Source organism: Equus asinus, chromosome 17 (assembly GCF_041296235.1).
Source record: "Equus asinus isolate D_3611 breed Donkey chromosome 17, EquAss-T2T_v2, whole genome shotgun sequence".
NCBI classification, from domain to species: Eukaryota; Metazoa; Chordata; class Mammalia; order Perissodactyla; family Equidae; genus Equus; species Equus asinus.
In genome coordinates, this window is record NC_091806.1 from 17,941,677 (window position 1) to 17,957,127 (window position 15,451).

General features: G+C 38.7%; 1 pseudogene; it reads left to right on the plus strand.

Annotated features, from left to right (window-relative positions):
* Window positions 1-8,228: 8,228 nt before the first annotated feature.
* Window positions 8,229-12,073, plus strand: LOC106821872 (olfactory receptor 4C3-like; annotated as a pseudogene).
* Window positions 12,074-15,451: the final 3,378 nt, after the last annotated feature.

The following is a 15,451-nucleotide window of genomic DNA, read 5'->3' on the forward strand; positions in this document are numbered from 1 at the left end:
AAATACCATATGACTCAGCTATTCCACTACAAGATATTTACCCAAAGAACTTGAAATCAACAATTAAAAGAGACTTATGCTTCACTATGTTCATTACAGCATTATTGACAATAGCCAAGACGTAGAAGCAACCTAAGTGCCCATCAACTGATGAATGGATAAAGAAGATATGGTATATGTATACAATGGAATACTACTCAGCCAGAAAAAAGCCAAATTCATCCCATTTGCAACAACATGGATGAACTTTAGGGTATCATATTAAGTGAAATAAGTCAGACAGAGAAAGATAAACGCTGTGTGATTTCACTCAAATGTGGAAGATAAATTAACACGTGGACAAAGAGAACAATTTTGTGGTCACCAGATGGGAAAGACGTTGGGGGGGTCAGCACAATGGGTGAAGGGGCACATTTCTATGGTGACTTACAAATAATAAAGTACAACTGAAATTTTTCAATGCCATAAACTATTATGACCTCAATAAAAAAAGATGACATTTATCTATATTTGTTGTCATAGAAAGTGCTTATGCATAATATGGAATTTAAAAATCAGGTTATAAAACCGCATGTGGCTCAGTGCTATAAATTTTTGTATCTTATTTCTGTGTGTGTAGGTATGGATAAGGATGTGTTTGCAAGCAGGTTTATCATAATGAGAACAGTACTTAACTTTGTGGTTGGATTCCATTTTACTTTGAACTTTTATTTACCTTTTAAGGGTTTGTTTTTCAATTACAATAAGCACACATGATTTTTCCAAAAGCCACATTAAAAACAGAATACACTAGAACTCATAAATAAACTCAAGCTGATTTCTTGATGAAAAACAACAACCCAGACACTGTCCTAGATTCTGGAGGCACTGCGCTGCGAAGAATCACACTAAAATCCTGTCCTCATGGAGTAACTTAGTCTCTGGAAGTTCTTCTGGATGAGAGATGTCCTGACAGGAGATTTGGTCTGAGTACCTAAAGTTCCTATTTTACTGTGCCCTCCTTTTACATCAGATAACCCCAGAAGGGTTATCATAAACTTAATTTTATGAAAATGGTGGGAGAGAGTGGAGAAAACCAAGTAGGCAGTTATCTTTGGAGTATGTAATCATGAGAGATTTAAGGTTTGTGGGTTTTAACAGTGTTCTCTTGAATGAGAGACAGGAGGTAACGCCTCAGCTCCCATTATGTTCTGTAGGATTAGTGAGTTGAAGAGATGTAGCTATATGCTTATTCCTTATCCAGCAGAGACTCTCCACCCTAGTCCTTCGTTCACTTTTCTTTTGGCTCAGCCTCCCAAATTTTGGAGTCATCCTTGAGTCTTCTATCCCACTGTCATCTAATAGCTAATCTATGAGCAAATCTTCTTAGCTCAACTTCAAAGTATACCTTATCTTGAAGAGTTCCAGTTCCAGAAAAGATGGAGTAAGCACAGTTCAACCTTTCTGTCCTGCAGACATACAGCTATAAACCCTAGAGAGAATGCAAGGAAAAGCTATCTAAGGACTTTGCAAAGTAGATTATAGCAGGAACATTGGAGGAGGAGATCAAATTTGCAGTTTCTGAATTTTCCCCTCTGTATCACTTGGCTGGGAATCAAAAGCAGTCTAGACCTAGAAGTGTGCACTGAGTAAATATAGAAAGAGCTCCAAGAGAACCTCTCTTTTGTTGGTCAGTCAAGTTGGCTAGAGAGTAAAGGATGGCTCTCTTCTTTTTTTTTCTTTTCTTTTTTTCTTTTCTCTTCTATTCTTTTCTTCTGTTATCTTTTGTCCCAGACCCCAGTCAATCCTGTGACAGAGAAGCAGTGACAGGGCAACAACAGTGGCTGAGCAGGTGCTTAACACTCTTAGAGAAGAGAATATTTCTACTTGGGCATAGGAGCTGTGATCTCAAGAGCATGAGACAAATGCCTATTGCTTTTATTCTCTCTGCATCCTCTTGATTCTTCACCATTGACACAGACTCAGTTGTGGAAAGTGTGCAGCCCAGTGAGAAAACTAAAGCCAAGTTTCCAAAGGGAGAAAGCATCAGGGAGATCAAAAAGAGGAGGGCGCTCAAGAGGGTCATCCCATGAAGTTGTGTGTGAATTCCAGGGCTCCCCTCTGAGCTGCAACTGTGTGGATCTGAACTTAAACAGCATGCCAAAGTCTCTGAGAAGGGCATTACACAGTAAACCACCAACCAAATCCTAGACTCATCAGTGGGCGGTGCACATGTAGGGGCGGGTCCGAATACCACTACAAAGAATTTGATAACTGAACTGACATTGGAATCACGGGCCACAGAAGGTGGGTTGGAAATTGCCACCTGCAACTAACCAGGTTAATTGCCTGCTAAAACTAAAAATGTAACATTTTCATTAATTTAAAAAAATATCCAGAGTATCATGACATAATATTCAAAATATCCAGGATACACTCTAAAGTTACTCAGTACACAAAGAAGCAAGAATTCTCAACCTGCAAAGGAAGAAAGAATCAGCAGATGCCAATCCTGCAATGGCACAGATGTTGGAATTTTCAGAAAAAGACTTTAAAGCAAACATTATAACAATGATTCCATAAGTAAGGGCAAGCATAACTGAAGCAAATGAAAGATAGAAAGTATCAGCAAATAAATAGAAATTATAAAGAAGAATACAATTGCAAATTGAGAAACAAAAGATACAAAAACAATATGAAAAATTCACTGGGTGGGCTCAATGGCATAATGGAAATATAAAAGAATCAGTGAACTTGAAGATGAATCAAATTGCAGAGAGAAAAATAAATTTTAAAAAAAGATAGCGTCTTACAGACTTGTGGGACAATACCAAATGTCTAACCTTCATGTTATCAGAGTCTCGGAAAAAGAGAAGGAAGAATGTCAAAAAATAATGGTTGAAAACTTTCAAATATTGGTGAAAGATATAAACTTACAGGTTCAAGAAGCTCTGCAAATCTCAAACTGGATGAACTTGAAATCTGCCACAGACACGTCATAATAAAACTATTAAAAACCAACACAAAGAAAAAAATCTTTCAATTGTAAAGTGGAACACATATATAACTACAGACCATGTCAAGAAGGAGAAGATTTCTAGCCCTTCCAGGACCCATTGTATGTCTCTTCCCAATCACATCTCTTTCTCTTCCCTCAAAGGAGAAATCTAACTTTTATGATAAATGCTAACCTGAGATTTATGATAGGACTTCTTTGCTTTTCTTTATACTTTTACACATTTACCACAAAAGTACACACACTTAGGTTGTTCTATTTTTTTAATTTTAAATAGATGTAGTTATACAGTATGTAATCTTTTGTGTCTGGATTCTTTGGCTCCACGTTTTGCTTATGAGATTCACTCACGTTGTCATATGTACCTATAGTTCACTAATTTTTGTTGACCTGTTAGTCTATTGTATGACTATCACATAGTTTTTTTTATCCATTCTATTGATGATGGACATTTACCTTGTTACCAGTTTTGTGCTATTACAAACAGCTCTACTAACACTCTCAGTGATGTGTCTTCCAGTGCGCAGGTGCGCACATTTATCTTGGATTTATATCTAGGAGTGGAGTTTCTCAGTCATAGGTTATATGAATGGTTGACATTAGCTGACAATCTCCAGTAGTATTCTAATATGTATTTGGAAAACAATTATACATTTCCACCAACAGCGTATGAGAGATACTATTCCTCTATATTCACAGCCAACACGAGGTATTGACAGTCCTTTTAATTTTAGCCATGTAGAGGGAACATTGCAGTAGTATTTTTCTGTGGTTCTACATCATCGTTCTCAGATGATTAAAGAAGTGAGCCCCTTTTATGTGTTTACTGGCCATTGGTACGTTCTTTGCTGAACTGCTGTTCAAATCGCACGTGGTTGTCTGTGTTTATTTTACTGATTTGTAAGAGTTTGTTGTATATTCTATGTCAGTCCTGGTTCTCAGAGAAGCAGCAGCTAAGGCAGAGTGATGTGTAAGAGATTACTGGGTGAAACTCTGGTGAGGGAAGGTGGGAAGAGCCACAGGGGTGAAGCAAGTCTGACTTCTGTGAAGCAGAGAGGGATAAAAGGAAGGAGGGAGGGTCACAGACTGCAATGTAGTTTTAAGAAAGTGTTTTCGAGACCAGGGAGTTCTTGAATTAAAAGTGCAGAATGGAAATTAGAGGTTGGGAAAGGGAATTTTTAAGAAATTGAAGAAGGTTTAAAATGTTTTTGAGGAGAATGGGAAAATGTGCTGATTAAAGAAATACAGTAGGATCTCTGGGCCATGTTGCTGGGCCTTTTGAAGTTGGTGATGTGAATTTATAGTGGACTAAATCTTCCCTATTTTGTGACTTTTTCTAGAGGTTGTCAGGGAACAGGTTTGGAGAATGCTTAGAATAGGATTCACACAGTACTGGAGAATTGCTGTACACACATACTGAACAGGCAAGAGTGTTGGAAATGTCAATGGTTACAAATTTTATGGAGGAAAATTTGTCGCATATACCAATAAGTATTAAATGTGTACATACCTGTCAATATTTATCAGCATTAAAAAATATATAAAATATATGAAACTAGCAGTTCCATGTATTTGATTTTGCAGCTATTCTATTTCTTTATGCCCTTGCTTTGTTTCAGAGCTGGCTACTGCTCCTTTTATAAGTTCCATGCTGCCTGGGACCATGTCTGTCTTATTTACTAGGATATTCCTGGTATCGAGCAAAGTGCTATCATTTATTAGGTGGGGCCTGAAAAAATACTTACTGAATGATTGAAATGGTGGAAGTGCATTTCAATTCAGGTCATTCTGACTCTAGATTCCTTTATCTTTTAGCACACCACACAGTAGAGGCATGGATAAAAGACAGTGGTGCTTTTTTCTCTGCATTATTAGGGAAGATGAAAGAGATGGTGTATGTGAAAAGGTCCAGGACCCATGCCTAGAACAGAGAAGATGCTCAATACAAGCTGTTGATTTTTGTTGTTCAGTCAGTGATTTCCCTAATGACGCTGACCCTCCAACATCAGTTCCTGAATATCTTAACTCCCTTTTCCTCTGGAAAATTTATGGACTCTGTCTAGACACTAGAAGGACATTGGGCACTTTTACAAAAGAGAACAGAAGTCACTTCCTTGAGACCAAAGCCGTATTCAACGGGACTAATTAAATGATGGCATCAACATTGTTCTAACTTGTGAATGAGGCAAAAGCTAGTTTCAATACTGCCTCGGCAAGTGATCCTGTGGGAGAGAATTAGCCTCCCTCGGAGAGACAGAAAGCACATGGCACTGATAATCTCCACGTTATCACTCCCACCTTATAAATAACCCTTTCCAGTGGAAGGAGAAAGATTTTCTCTGAGACTGTGCTGATGGGTATTCATAGCCGAAAGCAGAGCTCACAAGCCAGCTACTCTTTCTGTGAGGGCTTCTTCCCTAATATCAGCAGCCTTGCTTTTCTTGTCAAAGACAGAGTAGATAATGGAAAGTGGTGGATAAATTGGAAAGGGCACAAGCTGGAGTGACAAGCGACCTGGGTTCCAGCCCCACCACTGCCATGAATCACCCACGTGACTTTGGACCAGCTCTACCTAATCTCTCTGAGTGATAAATCCACCATCTTCAAAATGGAAACAATTGGAAAAGATGATTTTAAGTGTCATAGGGTTCTTCAGCAAATAAAAGGAAAATGGATAATGGAACAATTTTCAGTTGCTAGTAAATGAAAGACACTCTAGTCCTATTCTAAGAAACTTTCATTTCAGATGAGTTTCTTTAATCAATGGCAGTTGCCCAATCTGTGCTTTGCCTCAATGTAAAAAACAATTTGAATCTTATCCAGGAGTTTAGTCATGCGAAACAGTGAAATGTGGGATGCTACGCTTGGAGCTGGCCTAGATGACCCTTTAATAACTTCCAGGTCTACCATTCCATGATGTTAGTATGTAAAACAAAGTAAAACAAAACAAAACACCTGGTGACTTATTAGTGTCCTCAGATCCAGTCAATGTAAGTTTTCTTTAATCTATTTTTTAAATTAAGTAAAAGAAAAATACAACTCAAATAAAAATTCAGTGAATAATTTTACTAAAATTCTCATTACTTTCCACAAAATAAATTCTCATGGATAACTCAAACAGGAGACTTCTTTTATTTGCTAGGTTTTAACAAATAATTTATATTGCACTCCCACAAATCTAAATCAAGAGATGAATCAGCTTAATATTTTTATTTTGGGATATATACATTCATTTTTGGCTAAATTGTATGCTGTTCATATTGACTGTATTTTCTCTACTCTCTTGTATTCTGTATCAGAATCACTATTAGGGAATCTTTCACATTTGTAATAAAATTACACCCATATTGATACCTGCTTAGACTTGAATGCATACACTTAGGTCCTTGACTCCTTAAGCCACACGAACAATTTTTTGTCCATGGTGTTGATGATGGTGATATCAGAGATGCCATTTATTGCACGTTTATCACATCCAGGGTCTATATGAACACTTCACGTGTACTGTTTCCATTTGCTCTTCTCTGCAACCTGAGGGTAGAGCAGTACTCTTATTTTTATTTTATAGATAAGAACATTGAAGTTTTGAGAAGTTCTCCATGATTACACAGCCAATACATGGCAGAGGAGGGATTCAAAGTCAGATGAGTTTAAGTGACAGTATAGTACAGCAAAGCCCACAGACCTTCTAGCAAGGCCTCCTGGATGCAAACCCTAATTCTGCCATTTATTAGCTGAATATGCCTCTGTAAATTGCTAAATGTGTGTCTCACTTTCTTCTTCTGTAAAACGAAGGTAAAAACAGTAATCTACCTCATGGGGATGATGTGAGGATTGAATGAACTGATGTATGTGAAGCAGCCAGGACAGTGCTTGGCAAAGACTAAGTGCTACACGGGTGTTTGCTCTTATTACTGCTGTCTGTGCTCTTGGACAAAATGTTCTACTCTGAAAGGGTCCCCATCAGACTTCTCATTTGCAGAAGCTGTATTTGCCTTCTTGCGGTAAAACTTGGAGTGAAAAAAAGGGGGCAGCTTCCTGATCAACACAGGAATCTTCTCTCCAGTGTTTCTTGTGTCTGAGTGTCCCTTCTTCTGCTGATGCTTAATGATTCTCCTTTAATTCTTATTATACTGACCATCATTTCTTCAGCAAGTTGGAAGATTTAGCTAGTTTAAGAAGATCTATGTTTCCTGGGAAAAATAGGTTGTTGTTGGGTTGGGTTAGTGACAGTTGTTAAATTAATCACTAACTAAGGCACAGGAATTTCCTTAATGGCATTAGGAGATAAAGGGTGAATAGGAATAGTCTGCCAGATGAGATTATAATTTATTGCTGATTAAGACAAGGCATCTGTTCTCGATGCCCCCATAGTTTCCTTTATGTAGAGAATAGGTGAATAATCATTTAATAAATCTTTCACTGATGCTCACCAAACTTTTTTACTTTTTCTTTTTTAACTTTAACTTCTCCCTGTAGACTACAGACGGACTAGTACCCTTTAACTAGAAGTATTTCACCAAGCCCAGGGAAAGCAAAAGGGAATAGTAATTTAAGCTGGCTTCCTAGATCTGATGCTGTCCACAGCACGGACATGGAGCAGGAGTAAACGAGCAAGGAGAGCAATGGAGAAATTGGGCAAGTCTCCATCTGCAAACAAGTCAGTTTCTCTGAATTCTGTTTCAGTTTGTTTTACATAAATTTGTGTTATTATTGGAAAAACTGACAGAAAGCACAGCAAACCTCACTGCAAAGTCCACGGAGAAATATTTAATTCAAAGGGTATGCACTACACATGCAGAAATTTCAGGAAATCCTCAACATTCTCAAGTATCATTTTCTCAAGTATCATTGTATCTATGTGGCACCATGCTGAAATTTTTCAGAGATGTGCTCCAATTGGGTTAGAAAATCAATGTCTGCCTAATGTTCAATTTCAGTAGCAACAACAGAAATTAAAATTTAGATAATTATTTTTGTGTAATAACTTACGTGTCTAGTGCCCAGTGATGCTGAAGTTAACAGATAGACGTATGCTCACATTTTGTGGTTAACAGAATGAATTGATACAAGAATTTTGGAACAGAAAGGGTTAAGAGGGACAGAGGGAAGTGGGTGTAACTAAAGGAAATCTTGCAACATTTTACCCCCGGAATTAGTTCTGTTATAATTATGTTTCTCTCTTGACTTTACAGGCAATACTGTACCTGCCTTATCAGTGTTTTTGGCCTCTATGGAAATACCACACAATGTCACAGAATTTTTCATGCTGAGACTCTCAGAGAACCCAGAGGTACTGAGAATTCTCTTTGTGGTCTTTTTGATCATCTCTGGGGTCACAGTTTGTGGAAACATGCTCATTGTGGTGACCGTCACCTCCAGTCCCATCCTGGATTCTGCCAGGTATTGTTTTCCTGGACAACTTGTCCTTTGTTAACACCTGTTATTCTTCCTCTTTGACCCCCCAAATCATTGCTGACTCCCTGTATGAGGGGAGAGCCATCTCTTATGGGGGCTGCATGGCTCAGTTCTTTGGAGCTCATGTTTTGGCAGGTGTTGAGATCATTCTGCTCACAGCGATGGCCTATGACTGCTATATGGGCATGTGCAAGCCCCTGCACTACACTATCATCATGACCAGGCATCTCTTTGCCCTGCTGGTGGGGGTGGCTTGGCTGGGGGGCTTCCTGCATTCTTTGGTTCAGCTCCTCTTGGTCCTTCAATTGCCATTCTGTGGGTCAATGTGATCAATCACTGTCTGTGACTTGTATCCCTTGCTGGAATTTGCCTGCACCAACACACATGTCATCAGTTTGCTGTTTGTTGCCAACAGTGGTGTCATCTGCCTGTTGAACTTCCTCATGCTGGCTGCCTCCTACATTGTCATCCTGTGCTCCTTGAGGCCCCACAGTGCAGAAGGGAGCTGCAAATCCCTCTCCACCTGTGGGGCCTGCTTCACTGTTGTTGCCTTGTTCTTTGTGCCCTGTATATTTGATTACATACACCTAATGTCTACTTTATCCATAGACAAAAATATGGCAGTATTTTTTTAATATAATAAGCATTTATTATTGCCTACAAATCTGTGGATTAGTTGGATAGTTTTACTGGTTCCAGATAGTCGTAGATACCTCACTCAAGTGTATCACCAGCTCTGCTTATTTTATTTATTTATTTTTAATTTAATTTTATTTATTTTACTTTTATTTTTATTTTTTAAATTGAGATTCATAATAGTTTACATCATTGTGAAATTTCAGTTGTACATTATTTCTTGTCTGTCGCCACATAAGTGCTCCCCTTCACTCCCTGTGCCCACCTCCAAACCCCTTCCCCTGGTAACCACTGAACTATTTTCTTTGTCCCTGTGTTTGTTTATATTCCACATATAAGTGAAATCACATGGTGCTTGTGTTTCTCAGCCTGGCTTATTTCGCTTAGCATAATTCCCTCCAGGTCCATCCATGTTGTTGCATATGGAATGAATTTGTATTTTTTCTGGCTGAGTAGTATTTCACTATATATATATACCACATCTTCTTTATCCAATCATTGCTCAATGGACACTTGGATTGTTTCCATGTCTTGGCTATTGTGAATAGTGCTGCAATGAACATAGGGGTATATATGTTACTTTGGATTGTTGATTTCAAATTGTTTGGGTAGACACCCAGTAGTGGGATAGCTGGGTCATACAGTATTTGTAGTTTTAGTTTGTTCAGGAATCTCCATACTGTTGGATGTCTCTCTGTGTTTCCTTGTAAGTCAGTGAGTTTCCTTATGATGGATATTTTGAATTCTTTGTCATTTAGCTTGTATATTTCTGTGTCTTCAGTGTTGGTTTCTGGAGAATTGCCATTTTCCTTCTGGTCTGAATTGTTGCTGCAGTTTCTCTTTGTTTGATGAACTAATCTTTTGTTGAGCATTTGTGGTATTCCCCACCGGTGGGGGGGGGGGGAGCAGGAACAGTGTTTCTGGCCCCACCTGGTCTGCTGGAAGCTGTGGGGGTATTATGGGTGCTTGCCCCAGCCTGGGATGTGTTCAGGGACTTGTGTGGACTGTCCTTGGCGGGCGGGGCTTCCTCCCTAGGCTAGGGCCTCTCTCTGGTGCCACAGGGGTGCTCTGAGCTCCCCCTACCCACCAGAAAGTGATCACCAGTGGGCTCAAAGCTACTGCATCAATTCCTGCAGCTGTCCAGGACATGTTCTGTCTTTGGGAGCACAGCTGCACCGTGAGCATGTGTGCGAGCCTGGGAAGTGTTTGCCCCAGCACAGAAATCTACTGAGTTCCCTGTTTACGATCTGCAGTCTGTGGGGTCTCTGTGCTTGGTTGGTGGGGCTTCCTCGCTGAGACCTGAGCTATGGCTGCTCCTTGACGGCCCTGGGGCATGGTGGGCTCCCCCTCCCTGCCAGGAAAGTCAGCGCTTGTGAGTTCAAAACTGCTGTGCCTGAGACCAGCCTGGGGCTGAGTGGTTAAGTTCACGTGCTCCGCTTCAGCGGCCCAGGGTTTCACTGGTCCAGATCCTGGGCACGGACATGGTACCACTCATCAAGTCATGCTGAGGCAGCATCCCACATGCCACAACTAGAAGGACCCACAACTAAAAATATACAACTATGTATCAGGGGGCTTTGAGGTGAAAAACGAAAAATAAAATCTTTAGGAAAAAAAACTGCCACACCTATTCCTACTGCCTCCCCAACCTGCACCCTCTTTAGGAGCACAGCTGCACTGTGAGCACTGTGCGTGTCTGAGAAGTGTTTGCCCCAGGGTGGAAATCTGCTAAGGTCCCTGTATATGATCCACAGTCCACAGGGCTGCTGAGCTTGGTTGGCGTGGCTTCCTTGATGGGACCCTTGATGCCCCTTTATGGCACAGGGGTGTGGTGGGCTCCCTCTCTCCACCGGGAGAGCGACCATGGTTTAAGGGTTACTGCCTCCTCCTCTTATGGTCACCCTGCTGTGTGTTCCCACTTTCCAGGTGCTTGCACCATGTTGGAAAGCGTTTGTGTGCACGCACAGGGCTACCACGGAGAGCAGGGTGTGCTCACATATTTTTGCCACTTCCTTGGGGGCCAGTCCATCCACCCTCAGATGTATAGCTGTGTGTGTCTCTCAGGCATCCTGTTGTACTGTGTGGGCTTCCTCCATTGGTCAGTGAGTGTCCATTAAGTTGTAGTTCAAAAAAGGGAGAGACGAAGGGAACAGCTCACTGTGATCTGTTGCTGATGTCTCTGTATTTTTAAATATTTTTTTAAAAATTTCTTTTTCTTTTTTTATTGCAGTAGCATTGATTTATAACTTTATATAAATTTCAGGTATACATTGTTATATTTTTATTTCTGTGTAGATTACATCAGGTTCACCATCCAAAGGCTAATTACCATCCATCACCACACATATGTGCTTAATCACCCCATTTGCCCTCCTCCCTCCACTTTTCCCCTCTGGTAACCACCAATCCAATCTCTGTTTCTGTGTGTTTGTTTATCATTGTTTTTATCTTCTACTTATGAGTGATTTCATATGGTATTTGGCTTTCTCCCTCTGACTTATTTCACTTAGCATAATACCCTCGAGGTCCATCCATGTTTTCACAAATGGCTGGATTTCATCATTTCATATGGCTGAGTAGTATTCCATTGTGTGTATATACCACATCTTCTATATCCATTCATCCCTTGGTGGGCACCCAGGTTGCTTCAAAGTCTTGGCTATTGTGAATAATGCTGCAGTGAAGAAGGAGGTGCATGTAGCTGTATGCATTCATGTTTTCACGCTCTTTGGAAGAATACCCAGCCATGGAATAGCTGGATCATATGGTAGATTTATTCTTAATTTTTTGAGGACTCTCCATACTGTTTCCCACAGCAGCTGCACCAGTTCGCACTCCTACCAGCAGTTTATGAGGGTTCCCTTCTCTCCACAGCCTCTCCAACACTTATTGTTTCCTGTCTTGTTAATTATAGCCAACATGGCAGTATTTTATGGTACTCAGACACCTATGTTGAATCCACTCATTTATACCCTGAGAAATGAAGAGGTAAAAAACACCATGAGAAAGCTCTTCACACAGTAAGAAATTGCAGATGGACTATAAGCAGTAAAGCAGGAAATAAAAATGACTTTATTTCTGTAAGTGGAACAAACATGTTTATTTTTTATCATATATTATCTTATTCCATCTTATCCATTCCTTCACCTTCAAAGACTTTTATAGTTTACTTAGTCTTTTTACTTGAATTGCATAATTTGCTTATAAAACAACTATGTGAACTATATATGGCATGAATGATTATTCTCCCTCTTTTAGAAATGAGGAAATTGTGTCTCCTGGTGTGGTTAATTTATAATCAAAGTGATCTAGCTTTGAAGTACCTAAACCAAAATTCAGAAACAGTTATTTTTGATCCATCATCCAGATGTTTAAATAGCAATTCATGTTGATATATTGAGTCTGTTTGATAATTGAGTAGTAGAAATGTAACACAAAATGCAACTTAAGACAAATAACTTCATGCTTAGCTATGTTTAGCAGTCTGTGCATCTAGGCCTGGCTTTCATTGCTTCTCATCACCCTTTATGACATCAGCAGTATGGCTGCTACACTGTGGCAGAGAGAGTAAGACCTGGCTCTGGAGACAGATCAGCCTGAGCTTATCTTATTTCCCATGCTTACTCATGGCATGACCTTGAGTAAATGACCAAACCTCTATAAGCCCCTGCTGCCTTTCTTTAAGATAAAGACAAAGACAAGCATAATAGGTGTTTACAGTGTTATTGTGAGAATGAAATTAGATAATCTATGTAAAGGTCTTAACCCAGCGTGTTGCACATATACACCCAATATGTTTTACTTGATATTATTGTATACATACTTCAAGTCTTTCCTAACCTTCCACACAGAGGCTGTTTTCTTTTGCTTTTCTATCTCTCCTAAGTTTGAAATATATGCTTCATTTAGCGTAGGGTGGTTTATTTTTTGGCCAATGATACAAAGTGGTATTTACTCGTATATTTTCTAACTCTTTCTGTTTCAAATTCCAGGAATGCTAGTGCTTTGGAATCTGAAACATACACGCATGTTCATTCCATTCTTTTCCTGGTTTTACAAATTCTGACCATATCCCTTTTGAGGCTTCACCCTTTAAGAGTCTAGGCTCCCATAATATATAATAAACTTATCCTTTGATTGACAGTTAATCTGTAATTCACCATGTTGCAACATATTGACTTTTTACACTAAGAAAAAAACAACTAAAAATTAATGTGAAAAGCAATTTCTTTACTACGACTATTCAAAATTACTCTCCCAAAACTCCTAAGTTCAGGAGATCATCAAGAAATAATTATTATTTTAGGTCCAAACTTCTATGTATGACAAAAACAACAGTTATAGAGTTCTCAGGCAAAATAAATATTGTCTTCTTTCACTTTGTCGTAGTTTGACAGTCTATAGCTAGGTATAACTGAGACCTTGAATTCTATATATATTAATTTCTCCTGTTAGACAATAAAAGTATAATAGAGATGATTTTCCAATCAACTAAGAAAAAGATCATAATGAGGCTCGCTAAAAAATAGCCTATCTTTTTGCCAGCTTGCCACAATTTTATCTCAAGAGGCTTTTTAGAAAAGCGTTCTTACTTTAGTTGAAACTTGAAATGCACCTTTATTTCTGGTGCAGTTAAAACGTCAAATGTCATAAAGGACTGATCTTAGTGCCCCCTTGTTTCTTTTCCAAATCGTGATTAATAATGGTTCAACTAACTTATGAATGCTGCTTAATTTTTAAAAAAATTCAACCTACTAGAAAAAAGACATGAGTAAATGTCACCAGAAGTTTTCCATATGATTTAAAAATTATTACTAATTTTGTTTACAAAGGTAATAGTGTTTCCCTTTTGGACACTATGTAAAATATTTTTCCCTCAAAACATGTATCTATTTTAAAATTTAGAAAAAGATGGGAAATACATAAGAAAATAAAGATGTGTGTGTGTGTGTGTGTGTGCGTAAACCCACCTATAAGCACACTACCTAGAGATAGTCACTATCAACATTTTGGTAGATATGCTTTTAGATGTCATCATCTTTTTCTCCTCCTCCACCTCCTCCTTCAGCTTCTTCTATAAACTTGGTTAAACCTCAACCATCTTAAAAGTTACTCTCAGGGGCTAAATTACTTTTTTTGTTGAGCTTACAAGGCATCTTACACAGTAAACTTTTCTGATTCTCAGTTTATTTGTCCAAAAGTGGGCATTTATTCATTAATGTATGCCCTTATGCATACATATATGTGTGTTATGAGACACAAATGTGTAAGAAGAGCATAGTGTCTGACAGGTTGATGGGAGCCTAATAAATGGTAGCTCCCTTGCCTGCCAGTGGGAAAAGGAAAACAGAAGAACAGAAGCTGGAAATAATGTAAGCCTCTGAATTTTAAGCAATGTTGAAAATACACATGTGAAATCAAAAAAGAAGACATATTTGAGATTTTTATTCTGCAACTCATTGTTATATGGCTACTGGCAAGCTACTTGAAAAAATAGTTTTTCGCCTCTCTTGAACTCGCCCTCCCTCAAGTTGAGTTTTCTTGTTTTGTTTTGTTTTGTTTTAATGGACAATCATAGGATGAACACACATTCATAGGAAACATATTTGGGTTTTTTTTTAATTTATCAGAGGAAAGTAATCCTATATAAGCCACAAAGTACTTCTTTATGTACAAACCAGTGCAGATGGAGAAGACAATAATTTCAAAGAAATTTCCTGTTATGTGGAACTCAAAACACTTACAGAGTTATAAGTTACCAACTGGTCACCAGCTGATTCTTTGCAGACTCAGACATTTTCAGCCTGGCCTATCTATGAAAGCAAGTCTACCTTCAAATTCTTTCAAACAATGAAGGCCAAAGGGTTTCAAGAAGAGAATTTCAAAGATTAGAAAGAAATGTAAGAAATTTAACTTGTTGTCTGTTTACCTTAAGGGGATACAAAATGGGTTTCATAAAGCACAAAGAGTTTAGGTCAGACAGGCTCAGATTTGAATTTTGACTCAGCTAAGTGTTAGCTAACTGATCTTGAGCAATGCAATGGACCTCTCTATCCCTTGGTTTCCTAATTTATGAAATGAGAACATCCACATTACTGCTCTTAATTGAGCTGTACTGAGAATTAAATAACAGAAAGAGTATAAAGGACTTTGCACATAGTAAATACTCAATAAAAAAAGCTGTCATAATTAATTTTACTAACATTGTTTTATTAATGCTTACACCTTAGCCTATGGGTAGAGTCACCATTATGTTCAAATAATGAAATGTTTTAGACAGAAGTAAGTTCCGCAGTTTGGGGATTCAAATAAATCAAGGACAGAAAGAAATTAGGGTCGTAAATCAATTGCGCCCAAAAGATGTAAAGTGAGTGCTTAGGTCAACACTTCAGCCACGAAAAG